The sequence below is a fragment of the Centroberyx gerrardi genome, chromosome 21 (genome assembly GCF_048128805.1).
Source record: "Centroberyx gerrardi isolate f3 chromosome 21, fCenGer3.hap1.cur.20231027, whole genome shotgun sequence".
Lineage (NCBI taxonomy): Eukaryota > Metazoa > Chordata > Actinopteri > Beryciformes > Berycidae > Centroberyx > Centroberyx gerrardi.
Window position 1 is genome coordinate 17,268,211 of NC_136017.1, and position 17,807 is coordinate 17,286,017.

A 17,807-nucleotide genomic window follows, 5' to 3' on the forward strand; every position below is an offset into this window, starting at 1 on the left:
CGAACACATGACGATGGAGAAAATCAAAACAGAGTTCGAAGATGTGTTCACCGGTGATGGCTGTTTGGAGGGTGAATATAGCATAGAAATACAGTGTACCACCAGTGAAACTGCCAAAGCGCAGAGTGCCAGTTGCTATGATGGCACCTCTTAAAGAGGAACTCAAGGATCTGGAGAGAAGAGGGATCATCACGCCAGTGGAACGTAGCACAGACTGGATAAGTAGTATGGTCTCAGTGACAAAACCGAATGGGAAGCCGAGGATCTGTATAGACCCAAAACCACTGAATCGGGCACTTAAAAGGAGCCATTTTCCCCTCCCTACAATTGATGACATCCTCCCAGAGATGTCAAAGGCTAAAATATTCACAGTCTGTGATGTAAAGCACGGCTTCTGGCACGTCAAATTAGAGGAAGAGTCAAGCTACCTCACCACATTCGCCACCCCATTTGGCCGGTTCTGTTGGCTGAGAATGCCGATGGGAATAAGCCCAGCACCAGAAGTCTTCCAAAGGAAGCTCATGCAAGCGCTTGAGGGCTTACCTGGAATATACATCATAGCAGATGATGTGTTGGTCACGGGTGAAGGGGCGACACAGGAAGAGGCAAGCAAGGACCACGATGAGAAACTCAGACGCTTCCTGACCAGGTGCGAAACATCAAACTAAACGTAGACAAGTTAAAACTACAACAACAGGCAGTACCCTACATTGGACACCTGCTGACGGCTGAGGGACTGCGGATTGACCCGGAGAAAGTGCGTGCGGTCAGGGAGATGCCGAGACCGACAGATGTCAAAGGGGTGCAGAGAGTGGTGGGTATGGTAAACTACCTGTCAAAATTCTATGATCATCTGTCAGATGATTGTGAGATTTTAAGACAACTCACACACACAGAGAACATGTGGGACTGGACCGACGTACAAGAGGAAGGCTGAAAGACAAAATAGCCAATACACCAGTTCTGAAGTACTACAACCAGGAAGACGAGTTGACGCTACAGTGTGATGCGTCAGAAACAGGACTGGGAGCTGCTCTGACACAGAGAGGTAAACCAGTAGCATTCGGAAGTAGGGCACTTACACCTACTGAGAGGGGCTATGCCCAAATAGAGAAGGAATACTTGGCAATAGTGTTTGGGATGGAAAAGTTCCACCAGTATACCTATGGTAGACAGGTGACAGTACAGAGCGAGCATAAGCCGCTGGAGAATATTCACAGGAAGCCACTTCTTAGTGCACCAAAGAGACTGCAGAGGATGCTACTCAGGCTGCAAAAATATGATATCAGCGTGATCTACGTACCAGGCCGAAATATGTTGCTGGCAGATACACTGAGTAGGGCATACTTGCCGGAGAGCACTAAGGGAGACATTGAGACAGAGTTAGAGACAGTGAACATGGTTAACTACCTACCTATCTCTGCTGAGAGACTGAGCTCAATTAGATCTGCTACAAAAGAGGACACAAAGTTACAGAGGGTGACAAAGAGGATTCTGACAGGGTGGCCACAGAACAAAAATGACATTCCAACAGACATCCAGCACTACCACTCATTCCAGGATGAACTGAGTTTCCAGGATGGCATAGTGTTCAGAGGAGAGAGAGCGGTGATACCTGATGCACTCAGAGCTGATATCACTCATCTTGTCCACTCCTCTCATCTTGGAGTAGAAGGATGTCTCAGGCGAGCGAGGGAATGTGTATATTGGCAAGGGATGGATGAGTACATAAAGACTTTCATCTTCAAATGCGACATATGCAGGTCAGTAGACCCTAAGCAACAAAGAGAGACACTACACCCTCATGATATGGCATGCAGAGCCTGGGCCAAGGTGGGTACAGATCTGTTTTCCTTTCATAACAAAGGCTACTTGATAACTGTAGACTACTATTCCAACTTTTGGGAGATAGATTATCTACCAGACACTAAGAGTAGCACAGTAATCAGAAACCTAAAGGCCCACTTTGCAAGACAGGGGATACCGGAGGTTGTCATTTCGGATAATGGACCGCAATATGCATCTCAAGAGTTTCAGCGATTCAGCCAAATGTGAGAATTTGAACACAGGACATCCTCGCCTGGATACTCTCAGAGCAATGGGAAAGCAGAATCGGCAGTAAAAACCAAGCGTCTCATGCTGAAAGCTACGGCTGCGGGACAGGATCCATACTTGGCTATACTGGACCATCGCAACACCGAGCCAAGGTCTTAATACAAGCCCGGCACAGAGACTTCTGTGTAAGAGGACAAGGACCTTTCTTCCTACCAAAGACACTCTGTTGGAGCCAGAGATAATGAACAACACACAAGTACTGATACACAATAGACAGAGACAGGAAAAATACTACAACCGCACAGCGAAGGACATGGACACTCTTAAAAAAGGTGACAGTGTGAGAGTTCAGCCTTTTGAACCACATAAGGTCTGGAAAGCAGCAAAGGTGATCAAACCTGTAAGCCATAGATCTTATGAGGTGAAACTGGAGTCAGGAGGTGTACTGAGAAGGAATCGTTGTCACCTCAGACGCAACCATTGCACATCCACCACACCTACACAAACAGGGACTGTGGTACACACAGCAAGAGAGGAAGTGGCAGAGCGGGGTCAAGCAGGGGAACAACACGCTGTCTCTACCAGGTCGGGTCGTCGGGTTATCAGACCTCGCTACCTGAAAGACTTTACTCAGTGATGAGAGTGTGGTTTCAGAACTCTTGCAGAGACTCTGAGAAGGGTGTCATGTTAGGGATTGGTCTCATACTAAGGGAAGAAAAGAAAAAAAAAAATGAAAAAGTGTAATGTATATGCACATTTTGTGTTGGATACAATGTTTTGGTTATGTATATCTGTATTGATAACTTAAGTGACACAGTAGTCCAGAGAGGATAATTTGATTTGTTTTCAAGTGAGATTGGAATTGACATCCTTACTGATGTCGAGAATACAAGTCTTTAGTTTAAGGATAATATTGATCACTGAGATTAAGTGATGTGCTGGGAGTAAGGGACTTTACTTCAAGAAAAAAAAGAAAAGATGTAACAATAGGTTTGCTGTTCCTAGTTAGTGTTGTTCCGGGGTGTTGTGTAGTGGAAGCTTCATCTTAATGACCAGAACGGGTTTCGTTCAAACTGAACATTTATTCTCCTTCATACTGCATGGTAGTACTGAAAGGGGAGAAACAGCGGACCTTGTATCCGACATCTTGAACACACAGAAAAACAAGCTAGCGACAATGCATAGGGGAGCTATTTCCTTAAAACTTCAAAATAAAAGTATCCCTGTCTGTAGCTTGAAACAAGGTATCTCAAAGTAAATAAATCCATAGTAACATTGAATAATTACCATTACCAGGTTTCTCATGACGTGTCACATTTACTGTAAATACTATAACTGAAAATACTGTAAACAGTACATCTTTTACATTTCTTGATATACAGTTTAAACTAAACATTAATTGCCTTATTTAATTACTTAAATCAAACAATTCACAACATTCTCCCGCCCGATGAACAACTGTTCATCACTACTCAGTCCATCTCTTTAACTAATCTCTAAAGGATATATCAACTGAACAGGTCTCTTCAACAAACTGCCCGTAGTAGTACGAACAATACAGGAACGAATGAGTCCATCTCTCCCTGGAAACAGTTCTGTTATCCTGCCCATTTTCCAGGTCTGCCTGGGTATGTTGTCCTCTCCGATCAGGACGACATCTCCCACCTTCAGCACAGTGGGTACAGGTGTCTCACACTTGTGAGCTGATTTCAAGTCCATCAAGTAGTCCTTCCTCCAGCTATTCCAAAAGCTGGTTAAGAGTCTCTGCCGGTACCTCCATCTCCGGCCCATGTCCTCTCTGCTCACATTGGTTGCCTGAGATGGTGGAACCATAGTCTTTGGTGGTAAAGAAGTTAGTCTTTTCCCAACCAGGAAATGAGAGGGTGTAAGTGGCTGCGGCTCTGATGCGTCACTGTCCACATAAGAGAGAGGCCTGGAGTTTAACACAGCCTCTACCTCAGCAAGCATGGTTGTCAGTTCCTCAAAGTTTAGTGAAGCCTTCCCCAGGATCCTTTTTAGACATGCTTTTACAGATCTCACAAGTCTCTCCCAGAAGCCACCCCACCAAGCAGCTCGCTCAGCAATAAACTTCCAGGTGATCCCTTTGTCAGTGAAAAACTCTACAAGCTCTGATCCTCTGATTGACTTCCACAGTTCTTTCAGATCTTGGTCTGCTCTTTTAAATGTTTTGGCATTATCTGAGTAAATAACTTTACACAGTCCTCGCCTTGCAATAAATCTCTTTAAGGCTAAAAGAAACCTTTCAGTAGTTTGATCTGAGACTAGCTCTAAATGCACTGCCCTGGTGACAGCACAAGTGAAAAGTGCAATATATGCCTTAGACTGACCACTAGACTTGACATATAATGGCCCTGCAAAATCTACCCCAGTAACTTCAAAGGGTGGGGACTCAGTAACTCTGTCTCTGGGTAGTGGAGCTGTGACTTGCTGTGCTGATTTCACTTTCAGTCTCCTACAAATGTGGCAATGTGAAACCGTTTTCTTCACTAGCTGTCTTCCCTTTAAAACCCAGTATCTTTCCCTCATCTGCACTAGAGTATCTCTGACCCCAGAATGCATCACTCTCTCATGACAGTACTGAACTAGTAACTCAGAGTATCTGTGTTTTGTAGGTAGCACCCATGGGTGTTGCTCCCTGAAACTAAGATCTGAGTGTTGTAGCCTGCCTCCTACACTAATAAGGCTATTTTCATCCAAAAATGGTTTCAAGTCTTTTATTTTTGACTCTCTCTTAATATCTTGTCCAGATTTCAGCTGACTGATTTCTTGGTTGAAACTATGCTCTTGGGTCACCTTCACCCAATACAGTTCTGCTGCAGTGAGCTCCTCTGCAGTTAGCTCTCCCTGAGTCTTTTGACTAGAGCGGGCATTAGCTATGAACCTTTTCACCCATGCAGTTATTCTCAGCACTGTTTTCAACCTGCTGTACTTCTCTAGGTCTAATAGTGGCTCAGCTTGATCAGTGCTGGTAAACTGTACTACAGCCTGAAATTTAGACCTAAGCTCAGTGTTCATCTCATGTGCAACACAGTCCTCATCAACACTCTCTGCATCATCAGTTGATGACAGTGAAATAGGTCCGCTCCACCACAGCTGGCTCTGGATGAGGGTTTCGACGCTCTCACCTCTGGTTGGTAAATCAGCAGGATTGGTTTTGCCGCTGCAGTGAGACCACAACTCTGGATCTGTGAGACCTTGTATTTCAGTCACTCTGTTTGCCACGAACGGCTTCCACCTTTGTGCTGTGCTGCGTATCCAATGAAGAACAATCATTGAATCTGTCCACATGTTAAGCTGATTTCTTTCCATGTTCAGTGGCTTGAGAAGATTGTTCCCTAACCTTGCTCCAATCAGTGCACCCATCAGCTCCAAGCGTGGTAAAGTCATTTTCTTTAATGGGGCCACCTTTGACTTGGATGCTACAAAACTTGTCACAACTTCTCCTCCCTTATTCCGTCCTTGCAGATAGGCAACAGCGCTGTATGCCCTTTCACTAGCATCGCAGAAAACATGCAGTTTGATTGTCTGTGAGTTTAGTTGAATCTCAATTTGGTACCATCTCGGAATGGCCACCAGGTGGAGCTTTGGCAGCTCTGCACACCACTGATCCCATTTTTCAACCAAATCTGGAGGGAGCTGCTCATCCCAACTGATTCCCCTCTCCCACAGTTCTTGAAACAGACATTTTACTCGTATGGTGAATGGGGTCAGGAACCCAATGGGATCAAAGATACGAGCTGATGTCTGCAGCACATTTCTCTTTGTGTTTTCTTTGCCCTTCACAATGTCTAATAGTCCCTTCAGATCAAACACAAAGTCATCCTTCTCTGGTCTCCATACTAACCCTAACACCTTCAGCACATTTCCAACAGTGTCTGTTTCGGTTGCATGCTCCACTCCATTTTCTGTCCACTTGGCTCTCAGATCTGGTGAATTTGTCACCCATTTGCACAGGTTCATGCCTGCTTGGGACAGAATCTCCTTTGCTGTTGTGGTAACTGAAAAGGCCTCATCCACATCACCCGAGCTGGAAATAAAATCATCGACGTAGAGAGACTCTCTCAGTGCCTCCACTGTCCTAGACTGCTCTGTCTCATACTGCTTGATATGTTTTCTTATTGTTGCAGCTAACAGGAACGGGCTGGGTGAGACTCCAAATACCACTCTACTCATTCTCATGATGCGCAGCTCATTTTCACAGTCTTTGGTGGGAGGTCCATGTAGCCACAGGAACCTAACAGCATCTTTATCCTTTTCTGCTAGAGCTATCTGCAAGAAAGCCTTGGTAATATCTGCAGTAAAGGCTATCTGGTGGAGTCTGAATTTGATTAGCACATCTAACAGATTTGGGTTAAGGTTTGGCCCGGTCAGTAAACAGTCATTTAGGGATGGGCAGCCCTCCTTGTGTGATGATGCATCAAATACTACTCTCAGTTTAGTAGTTACCTTATCCTCTCGAAGAACAGCATGATGCGGCATGTAGTATTTTACAGTCTCAGGTTGCTCTGCCACTGAAGTGCTCTTTGGTACATCCTCACAGATGCCTTGCTGCAGGTAATCCTGTATGACATCATTGTACCTTGTGTACAAGGTTGCATCCATTTTTAGTCTCCTCTTGAGGCCTTCGAACCGTCCTTTTGCGACTCTGAAGTTGTCTGGAAGATCTGATCTGTCAGGTCGCCATGGTAACTCAACTTGGTAGCGGCCATCCTTGTGTGTTGTAGTCTGTTCGAAGCTCTGAAGAGCCTCTGCTTCCTCTGGGCTCTGGGTTTGCTCATTAACAATGCCCAGTGACTCCACCTCCCAAAAGGCGCGCAGCTGTTTTGAGATCTGGGTGTCCTCACCTAGACTGATGTGCATGCAAGTGGCGTCGGTCACACTGGATGTTGAGACTGGCCCTTGCAAAGCCCATCCAAAGCTGCTTTCTATGGCTACTAGTGCCTTTGTTATCCTCTGGACCTTGCCGGACACTACTTGCCAGTAATAGTCTGCTCCTATCAATACTGACAATTCTGGCTCATCAGCACCTTCTAGTAGAAAATCAGCAAGCTGCAGACCTTTTCTCTTTAACTCTTCTTGGATGGGTAAACCAGGGACCTTTATTACAGCAGTGCATACTTGAGGGGTTTCCACTGCTTCAATCTCAACTCTTTGCTGTGTGTTCCACACATTCTCCAGTGGTACCTTCACAATGTTGCGCTGTGCTGTTACAGGAGTAGTGGATCCAAAGGTGTGTAGATGCAGTGTCTCTTGTCTCACCACTGGTAGTCTTAGCGCCTTCACCACACCCTCATGAATGAAGCTTCTCTGGCTGCCTCCATCTAACAGACAGCGCACGATTTTTCTCCCTGCTGGGCCCTCTGTCCATGCCTTGACTGTCTGGAGGAATACTGTGTTCTGGACATTAGCTTTCAGTTTCACTGTGCTGGACACAGAGGACACCACAGTGTCTGTACTGCCACTGTCAGTGTCTGGCTTTGCTTCACTTTGATCACAAACTGACTGGTGATGTCTGCGACTACATAAGGCACATGAAACACCCTTAACTCTGCAGAATTTGGCTATGTGTTTTGGGCCTAGGCACACGTAGCATCTTCCCAATTTTCTCAATTTGTCTTTACGAGCAGCCACAGAATTGTCTGGACAATGTTCTGGTTTATGGTTAGCACTGTCACAATATACACATGTCTGAGGAACAGTACTCGCTGTGTGCAATGCAGCTGCTGAGGGCGTATTCCATTTTTTAGGTCTGTTTTCACTGAAGGATGTTGGCTTACTGAATGATCTATTACTTAGCGGAATGTCTCTTTGAGTATTACCTGGTCTGGTAAGCTGAAGTGCTCTCTCTCTACTTTGCACTTCATTTTGCAGGAACTGGATAAGTTCGAGCACCTTCCATTCACCGCTGGAGTCTGACTTGCGCGTGTAGGCTAATGCTATGTCGTCTGGTATGAGCTGCAGTAGTACTGGGCATAGCAGGCAGCCATATGTGTCACTGTGAACCCCTAAGGATTCTAGACTGCGAATCTGTATTTCACATTCATCGTACAGGTGCCTGAGAGCTACGATATCTGCAGATTTTTTCACAGGGGTCAGGGTCAGCAATTTGGACATGTGTGCACTGACTACAATGTCTTTTCTTCCAAAGCGGTTTTGAAGCAACTCTATCGCTGCATCATAATTGCCATCGGTCATAGTAAGTCCCGCTACAGCTCTTGCTGCTGGTCCAGTCAAATAGGATTTCAGGTAAGTGAATTTCTCCTTCTTGCACAGCGTATCGTTGTTATGAATAGCTGTTTCATATTGAGACCAAAATTCTTGCCACTGGCTTATCTCTCCACCGTATTTCTCTATCACTAACTTGGGCAGCTTAACAGTCTGTTGATTTGGTGATCTGACTGAACTTAAACTTGCGTTGCTCACCCGCACACTCACAGACTCCCGTGCCTTCTGAATGATAATGCCGGCGCGAGCTTTCCACGTGAGAATGCGGTCCTGGTATTCCTGTGTGTTTGCAATCTCTGCCTCCAGCTCTTCCGTCGGCGTTTCGTCCTCAATGCCTTTGTCTAAGTCCAGTAAAGTTTCTTCTTTCGTTGACAATACTGAAAGCATTTCACGGAGTTTCTCACAGTCTGGCAGATCTTTGCTCACCTCCTCTTCCATGCGAGTTAGCAGCTTCGTTGTCGAGGTGCGGATTGTTCCCCGCTTCCGTTTCATCCGTTCAAAGCGTTCGGCCATTTCTGCTGTTAGCTATCGTTAGCTTCCAACTTCGATAAAGTTCAAGGTCTCTTAACAATCTTGACTTTCCCGGGTTTTCGGCACCAAAATGTTGTGTAGTGGAAGCTTCATCTTAATGACCAGAACGGGTTTCGTTCAAACTGAACATTTATTCTCCTTCATACTGCATGGTAGTACTGAAAGGGGAGAAACAGCGGACCTTGTATCCGACATCTTGAACACACAGAAAAACAAGCTAGCGACAATGCATAGGGGAGCTATTTCCTTAAAACTTCAAAATAAAAGTATCCCTGTCTGTAGCTTGAAACAAGGTATCTCAAAGTAAATAAATCCATAGTAACATTGAATAATTACCATTACCAGGTTTCTCATGACGTGTCACATTTACTGTAAATACTATAACTGAAAATACTGTAAACAGTACATCTTTTACATTTCTTGATATACAGTTTAAACTAAACATTAATTGCCTTATTTAATTACTTAAATCAAACAATTCACAACACGGGGAGCAATTAGAGTGTTACAGAGACCACGAGTAATGCTGGCTAGAGCTGAATGTAATGTGAAGACTGTCGGAGATAATAAAGTCACAAGTAAGCAATTTCTAGTGCTTTAACCGTCCATTCTGTATGGTTTAGTAAGAACGGAACAGAATGAAACAATACCCACCTTTTCACAAATACAAAAGCTCTAGTGAAAAAAACTTCTCAACTTCTCTCTTTAGATGTGGCTTGATAAGTGAGTAACAGGATAGGCTTTCAGAATCATTGAACTTCCCGTTTAAAAGGTTTATTAGCAAGCTAAGGCATATGGTGCTAATACCTAAATCATTTATGTGAAAAACGCAACATTATCTCACACAAATACGTGAAATTAACACGAACTCTGAAACAGCGATTTATGTGCTGTGGACACGTATTATGGGAAAATAACCTTTCTCCACTACGAACCGCAACAAATTGAAATACGTTCCTCCGCCACAAATTTAAATATGTTCCTCTGCCACGAATTTAATTACGTTCCAAAGGTTGGTTAATGATTAAGTTTAGGCAAGTAAGGTTTGGGTTAAGGTTATGGTTAGGAAAACTAAAACAACTTGGTTAAGGTTAGGGAAAGGACTTGGTCATGGTTAAATAAGAAAAACGTTTGTTAAAAATGAAAATGTGGAGTGAATGGAAATGTCCTTTGTAAACGCTGGGAATCGCATACTGTTCACTGTGCTACTTCAATGTGACACTAGTTCCTGTTCATAGTCTCCTTCACGTAACCGTTTCGTGCTGGGAATACATAATTTTAACACTTTACGTTCTGGTCGTGTTTATTTCATTTTTGAATTTGCTGGTTAAATGCATTCAAAAAGTTGTTATAGTTTGAAAACGATTCCAAGCTGACTCAGAGGGATACAATTGTTGACAACTGTCTTGTGCAGCACAGTGTAATCTAGTTAATTGTAAGCCTGTCTTGTCAACTAGGACCAAGGAACAACCAAGCTTGCTAACCCGAAAAACCATCTAAGTAGTTTACCCTTATCGGCAGCTTTTTCTCTTCTTCTAGTTGTTGTTTCTTCCATCCCTCAGCCCCAGATCTGAACTTTCTTTTAGGAGCCATTGTTCTTCATCCTTAAATGTCCTGTGTTTTCACCTCGGCCTCCCACCATTTGTTTTTAAATTTTACAATAATTTACTATGTAATTTCTTTTAATAATTTCTTCTACATTAACTCTCACATTCATTCTTATGGTACTGGATCTACTGATCTTCTTCAGTCATTTTTGTAGAACCAGTTTTGCTTAATTTTCCATCAGGTAGCCTACAGAGGCCCAGCAGTATGGAATAACCTTACTACCACATACTTTGTAGTCACTCCTCATTGAATGCTTTTAAAAAACCCCACTTAAAACTGTTTTTCTTGAAAGAGTACAGTATAACATGATTTAGAATTCACCCCCTTTCCCTATATCCTTTTCATTCCTTATAGTGTTATGTATAGACCTATTTATATTAGTTACTTATTACTTTATGTTAAATTATGTATTATTATTCATCGTTAATTTCCTAGTGTTCTGTTTGTGTAGGTTATGTATTTGTGCGTGTGTGTGTGTGTGTGTGTATATCTGTGTGTCTGTGTGTGTTTGCCCATGTGTGTGTGCAAGTGTATATGTTGGGTTGTGTTTGTGAATTTATATAATATATGTATGTTGGGTGGTTTTACTATAAGCCCTTTAGGTTTTTTTTTATACCACCTGTGCATTGTATATTATTGTATTTGTTCATATTTTTTTATTTTCCAAATTGCACAAATAAACAAAAAACTAAAAGCAGTTATTACATCTATTTTACTTGCATATTACTTAGTTATTTCCAGTCATTACTGCAAAATTAATGGCCTGTAATTTAAAGGGTTATGCGTTTTATGTTTCTGATTTGTTTGGAATAAATATAATAAGAACTGTAGTTAGCAGCGATAGCCACCATGGCTAAACAGAAAAAGAACCTACAGAAACCTACAAAAACTCAAACCTGATCAACAGAAAATCCAAGGAAAAAGATGTCAAATGACAGGTCACACTGTTTCATTGACAAGTGAAGTGCAAATACACCACATCAGTGAGTGCTTAGCACCAAAAATGTAAACAAAGTAAAAACAAAAAAAAAAAGGATTGAGAATTAGCTACTGCTTCATTCCATTGAAAGTCGGAAGTGGGAAATTACTAGCTGGTAGGTCATAATTCCAACCTTGGTGTGTCCCAGTGGTTCAGCTCAGAAAAAACAGGGAAGAAACATGGACGCCCACAAGATTTCCTTTGCCCAATTTAAATTAATTAATTAACTGTTCCCCATGCAACAGCTAATGTTATGTCAATGATGCAACGTTAGCTTGCTAATGCTAAGTGCAACTTTACATCTCAAATTTATGTTTAACCATTTACCACAAATATGTTTATAGATTTATTTTTAAAATAAAACTTTATACAACTGTATTTTGATGATCATAAATGTAAAAAATAACGCTGTGTAGTGTCTACAGTTTATGCTGCCATGTTGACGTTATGTCAGATAACTGCATCGTGGAAGTTTCTTACTTGGAATTACCTCTTGAAAAGACATTTCATTGCATATTTTAGGAACTTTACAACTTTCTGACATCTCCAGAACACAGCATACTATTTTAAAAAAGTTTTATAGAAAAAATAACAGTAAAAAATGTATGGCCTAAGCTTGTCATATTTTAGAGTCTATTAATCAAATTCATTGCTAAACCAAAATGCATTATAGCACCCCAGGGATTCAAACCAGCAACCTGATCGTTAGCTGGCTTCTTTAACCTGTAGGCTGGTGCTGACCTGAATCTGCTGTCTGGGTTTGTTTTAGCTCTTTGATGTGAAAAACAACAACAGCAGGCCTGTTAAATATTCTATTATATCTCTATCTGTTCCTCTATCTTCCAACATTTTTCATTTTTTTCCTCTCATCCTCCCTGCTTCTTTATCTCTTTATTTCATTTCATTTTCTCTTTCTCTATATTTCACTTTCCTCCCCTCAGCCTCTTCCAAGTATCTACTCTTCTAATTTAATAGGAATTAATAGGATCTGTGGTGAAATATTTCTCCCATATCTTCAGCAGCAAAAGAAAAACAGGCGGTGTTCAAATTCTTTTTTTGTTTTCTTTGTGTCTGTCTCTCTCTCTTTCTCACTGTCTCTCTCTCACTCTCTCATATTTCTCCCGCTGTTTCTGTCACTCTCCTTTTCCTTTCTCTCTCTCTCTCTTTGAGTGATTAACCGGTTTGTGTTGGTCTGTAATGAAAGTCAGGATTCGTTTATTTTATGTCTCGCTGAGTGGAAGTTGTTTTAGAGCAGCAGAGTATCAATGTTTCAGACAAATGACCTGGATGGTCATTAAATCAAGTGCACCTTGAAGTACAGTTACAAAAGGTAGATAAGACAGAGAGAAAAAGCTCCTATGTGTGTATGTGTGTGTGTGTGTGTATGTCCATGTGCATGTGCGCTGGAGGCTATTACACTGATCCAACATCAGCAAACAGGAATAAAACCAGATTCTTGTGTGTGACCGAGAGAGTTCATGTTTGTGTTAATATGTGTGTTTGATTGGCCACATTGTAAGACATGGCCTCTTAGTTGTGACCATAAGTAAAGGACTATCTTCAAGTGTATCTCCATCTTTATAGCCCGAAAGAAGTGTCCAGTCCTTGCATTTAGTGATGGATTGATTCATGTATCAATCGTTTATTTGAATTATGTAGTGTGATTAGGTATTGATGGTTAGCTTCAATGAGAATTAAGAACAGGGCACCAGATAATAGCATCAATAGGTCTCATCTGAAGGACTGAATTCTTGGCTTGTTTGAATTTAAACCCATACAATGAACACAGGAGATGACTTTATGTAAAATAATATATTTATTACTATACTAAAGCACACTCAACAATCAGGTAAATATAAGTGAATATGGTACAGTATATACAAGAGGTATAACTATGATTGCATTGTGATGAGCCAATGACAACAGGAATAGATGATCATGTGAATATACAATACTGATAATTAAACCAATATTTCACAATTGTAGAAGATGAGCAATCAAAGACATGAATCAGCAATAACAGTAATAAGGGGCGACAGTACAACTATCTGGAAAACTGACGTAGATGAACTTTGAATAACGGAATAGTTAATGGGTATATATAACTACAGGGAGCCGTAATAAAGTGTGTGATATGTTGTGTAAAGTGTGAATGTAGTGGAATAACTATGTGTAATGTAGGGATGATGCCCAGCGGACAATCATACGAAAGATACTACTGGAGGTCCGGAGGGAGATGAAACACGCTGAGGCCGGTAGTCTGTGAGGAGTCTCGGCTTGAAGAGGTGCTGGAGGTTGAAGCTCCGACGTGTGTTCAATTGAACTCAGCAGGCCACAACAGGATGAAGCACGTCTACAGCACTTGGCGAGCTGGACAGAGGGTTGTGGGTCTCTCAAGACGAACGCCGACGAACGCCGAACCCACTCTGGAGGTTCCGATGATTATTCAGAGTTAAACTCAGTTGGATAGCTGGATAGCAGAGAGGTAGCAGGCAGGACACACAGACACACGTACTGGCGTGTGTGTGCTTGTGTCAGGCAGATAGGCAGGGCAGCAAGGCTCTCTTCACCAGTTTCAGGATGAAACAGGCTTCTACTTGGCTTGTAGTGATGATGATGCCGTTGAGTCCATCTTTGGAGACAAACTTTGGAAGTTGGAAGTTATTAGTTGATGTGTAGGTAATTTGAGACCTCTAGTGTGTGTTGGAATACTTGTCAGAGCAAAGCGGATCAATGACCTTCCTGAGCATGCGCACAGAATCGTCACGCTGTTGTCACGCTGTCGTCACGCTGTCGTCACGCTGTTTGAAATCGTCGGCGCACTGCTCACCTAGACGGCACTTTGCCTGTTGAATTTTGAATGCTACATTTTAAATTCCATCTTACCTGATCTCACCAGTCTATTTGTTCTTGGACACTGCCTGGCGTTAACGTGCTAATTAACGCCTTTCCGATCCCGGATCCTGATTGATCTGCGGCTGTTGCTAGACTAGCTAGGCTTGTTTTTAGCCTGGTGGCTAGGCTAGCCGGCTGCTCTGAGTTGGAAAGCCCAACCAGCGCTACCATTCCAATCGAACTACGGAGCGCGATTAAGTCGCACACTGTCGTGCAGTGCACTTGAGAGACAGTGTTGGTATTGCCTTTTGACTCAGAACTGGACGTTATATAAGTGGCTTGCGGGGCGCTGGAAGCGTCAGTACTACAGCAAGATGCCGGTTGGAGAGAGATATCCCGGTCCCCAGCAGTGCGACGGGAAGTGTTTGTTGACCCACCTCTCCCCTGCCGGGAGTGCAGAGCACTGGCCGGCCAAGTAGCGACTCTCCAGAGGGAACTGGACGCCGTAAAGAAGCTCCTGTCTGGCGATGGCGCAGCAGTCTTGGATCCTACTGTTCTATGGGATGGGACTCCTATTGAGCGGCGGAAGGATGTGTCTGTCTCACGGCTGCAACAAGGGCTCAAAGAGGCCCGTGCATCTTGTTCCACCCCTCTCCCTCATTCTACCTGGGCAGAGGTTGTGATTAAGGGCAGGAAGAGGAAAACCAAGAGCAAGCCCTCCTCATCTGTGGTAGCATCTCCACCGCTCAACCTTTCAAACCGATTCCTCCCCTTGGAAAGCACAGAGGACCTCCCAGGGGGATCAACATCAACATCTATGGCTGGTCACATCACCGCTTCTGGGCACCTGATCTCCCCCTCCGAGACAACATCTACTACCGCGATCGAGACATCTGACGCTGGCTCTGCCACCCAGGATCGCCGTGCTGCGGGCGGCCCTTACACTCACCACACTACTCTTCTAGTCGGTGACTCAATCGTGCGGCATGTTAAGGTGCGGAAAGCTGTCGTGGAGTGTTTTCCAGGGGCTCGACTTGCCGATATCAACTTTCAGCTGCCATCTCTGCTTAAGAGATATCCTCATGTGAGTACTGTTGTTGTTCATGCAGGCACCAACGATGTTTCTTGTCGCAAGGATTCTGAGTGTTTGAAGAAACAATTTGTTTCAGTTGTAAATGATATCAAAGCCCGCAACTTAAATGTGGTCTTATCTGGTCCTCTACCCCTTCACAAACGCGGTGGAAGTGAGGATTTTAGCCGCTTGTTTTCCCTGGACTGCTGGCTAAGAGACTTCTGTTTTACAAACAATGTAGTGTATGTTGAAAACTTTGACCTGTTTTGGCTACGAGACACATTCTATAAACCAGATGGTCTGCACCCTAGCCCGCCTGGTGCCCAAGTGTTGTCCTCCAATATTGAAAAATGTCTACAGGACTGACAATTCCCTTCATCCCATTCTAGTGTGACTCATAATGTCATTTCAGATATCTCATCTACTGAACATCTCCCCACCAGTTTCTCTATCCAGAGTATAATAACTGCAAGGTTTCCAAAGCCTCCACATAGGACTGGTGGTGTTAACCACCAGTACCTCAGCACTATTAAGCCGGCCCCCACAGTAAGGACTTGTCTTCAAAGCTACAATGTTAAGATGGCCCTGCTAAATGCCAGGTCGCTTTCTAACAAAACTTTCATCTTAAATGATTTTATTACTTCTTTTAACCTGGACTTTTTATTTCTGACAGAAACCTGGCTTAAATGTGGTGAACATAGTCAGTTGACTGAACTTTGCCCCCCCAGCTATGAGTTCATCAACTCCCCCAGGTCAAATGGCCGTGGTGGTGGCCTCTGTGTAGTTTTCAAGATTAATTTTAAATGCAGTCCTGCTAAAACCAGTGAATTCTCTACTTTTGAAGTACTAATGTTTAAGATTGTCTGTGTTGATAGTCCTGTTATGTGTGTTGTTATCTATCGTCCTCCCAAGCCACAAGGCAGTTTTCTGTCAGAATTTTCTGATTTGGTGTCTTCCACTGTGCTTAAGCATGATAAAGTTATTATTTTAGGTGATTTTAACATTCATGTAGATGACAAACAGTTTTTCAACAGCATTTTTAAACCTCACAGAGTCTCTAAATCTGGTACAACATGTTTCAGGTCCTACTCATGAGCGTGGCCATACTCTAGACTTAGTTTTCACTACTGGCATACATTTGAACACCATTATTATTGAGGATGTTTTTGTCTCTGACCATAAATGTATAATTTTTGATTCTATTTTCCATACTGCTGACACAAAACGCACACATCTTGTATGCTCTCGCTTTTGAAATGACCAGTCTGCTGCTAAATTTACATCTATATTCACAAGCTTAACTGAATGTATGGCTCAGTTCTGCCATCCAAACGATATGGTAAACTGTTTTAACAACATGTGTGTATCAACTCTAAATGCTGTTGCCCCTCTCAAAACTAGGCTAAAACCAGTCAGTTTAACTCCCTGGATAAGTGATGTCATTCGCAGCCTAAAAAGGGAATGTAGAAGATGGAAGTCCTCCAAACTCCATGTTCACTATTTACTGATGAAAGACCTTCTGTCTTCCTATAATCAAAATATTAAAGCTGCCAGAATTGCATATTTTTCTGAGTTAATTTCTGCAAATCAGCACAATCCCAGGTTTTTATTTAACAAAATTGACAGCCTTGTGAATCCTGCTCCTGCTGTTGTCTCTGCCTCGTCCTCTGAGGACTGTGAGAAGTTTCTATCTTATTTTGTCAACAAGATTGAGGACATTAGATCGTCAATTACACCACCCAGTTTAATTGTTGATCGCCATCAAACTTGCCCAGTCTTATTGAGTAATTTTATGCCAATTTCTCTGCAAGATCTCATGGACACTGTATCACACATGAAACTTTCATCAAGCCCTGTTGATATTTTACCCACTAGATTCCTCAAGGACATATTGGAACTGTTGGTCCTTGTTTGCTCAATATTGTAAATAGCTCACTCTCTTTTGGCCATATTCCTGATTATTTTAAACACGCCAGCATTCAGCCTCTGCTAAAAAAACCCAGTCTTGACTCCACTATACCAAGTAGTTATAGGCCCATCTCCAAGCTACCATTTATTTCCAAAATTTTGGAGAAAGTGATCTCAAAGCAGCTCCTTGATGTGGTCGAAAGAAACAATATCTTTGAGAAGTTTCAGTCAGGTTTTCATCAGCATCATAGCACCGAAACTGCCCTTCTCCGTGTCACAAATGACATGCTGATGAGTGCTGATATTGGTCAGTGCTCTGTGCTGGTGTTACTTGACCTAAGTGCCGCTTTTGACACCATTGACCATGCTATTCTAATAAACAGATTGAGGCAATGTGCTGGTGTCTCTGGGACGGCCCTAAACTGCTTTACATCCTACCTTTGCAACAGGAAATTGACAGTGTCTATTGGTAACTTCACATCATCAGTGTCTGAAATGACATGTGGGGTGCCTCAGGGCTCAATTCTTGGGCCAATATTGTTTTCCATTTATATGATACCTTTGGGACAAATT